Source organism: Rhagoletis zephyria, unplaced genomic scaffold (assembly GCF_001687245.7).
Source record: "Rhagoletis zephyria isolate East Lansing unplaced genomic scaffold, Rhagoletis_zephyria_1.1 Rzeph_scaffold_03795, whole genome shotgun sequence".
Classification (NCBI taxonomy): Eukaryota; Metazoa; Arthropoda; class Insecta; order Diptera; family Tephritidae; genus Rhagoletis; species Rhagoletis zephyria.
Window position 1 is genome coordinate 929 of NW_016160878.1, and position 243 is coordinate 1,171.

Sequence of the window (243 nt, forward strand, 5' to 3'; positions counted from 1 at the left end):
TGATTCTCTATCTCGAAGCGACCGTTCATCTCGTACAAACAGCCGTTTGTTCGTGTATTTGTATTACCTAATGGGCTGTTGTTGCTTATGGGCTGTTTTTGCTTACGCGTAAAAGCACATTTAGCGCATTTAGCTCTAAATGGTACTCCAAATGTACATTTATCCTTAAAAAATTCGTCACCTAAATGCAACTAAACGCAACTCCATTTTTGCATTAAGAATCTAAATGCTAAAAGCAACCCT